Genomic DNA, 687 nt, shown 5'->3' with positions numbered 1-687 from the left:
TGGTGTGTCTGTAAACATCTAGAGTATATATATATATATATATATATATATATATATATATATATGTGTGTGTGTGTGTGTGTGTGCATGTGTATTTAGGAAAATTATGAAATATTCACCATTTGCTGTGACATCTTAAAGAAAAGATGAGCTACCTCAGCAAATTCTCTGTTCCTGAGAAATAGCAAGTGTGTAGCTAAAGCACACTCCCTGCCTTTCCCTTATAGATGGCTGAAGCAGGTCTTCCTAGCTCTTATGTTGGTTTCATGTTTTAAAAATAGCATCGTCCCATTTGACTACCACATTTTCTACTGATAATAGATTTTGGTGGCTATGCTTATGGGATAGATTAAAGGTGCCATAATCTGAAGAGAGAGGACTTTGCAGTGTCCTCCCTCTACATGAAATGGCTGAACAGTAAAAAAAAAAAAAAAAAAAAAAAAAAAAAAGAAAAAAAATAGCATCAACTATGTTACACTGTCTTACATACTGTGCCTAAAATATTTTTCTGTCTGTTTCCTTTTCTCACAACATCATAGTTATCAAATTGCTTCCAGAGATTTTTAGAAAATTTATTTACCGAAAACAAGTTTATGAGAAGAATTTATGAAACTTCTCTTTGAATATGTAGGTTCAGATTGAGGAACTAGTAGGGAACTGTGTGTGTGTGTGGGGGGGGGTAGTGGG

General features: G+C 33.9%; 1 non-coding gene across 1 annotated transcript; it reads left to right on the top strand.

Moving 5' to 3' along the window:
- Positions 1-284: 284 nt before the first annotated feature.
- On the top strand, positions 285-424 carry LOC115062904. Its single transcript, XR_003842811.1, has one exon. It is a non-coding gene; the product is annotated as a small nucleolar RNA SNORA29 (small nucleolar RNA).
- The last annotated feature ends 263 nt before the right edge of the window (positions 425-687 follow it).

This window comes from Mus pahari, chromosome 1 (genome assembly GCF_900095145.1).
Source record: "Mus pahari chromosome 1, PAHARI_EIJ_v1.1, whole genome shotgun sequence".
NCBI classification, from domain to species: Eukaryota; Metazoa; Chordata; class Mammalia; order Rodentia; family Muridae; genus Mus; species Mus pahari.
This window is presented reverse-complemented; position numbering and strand designations above follow the sequence as displayed.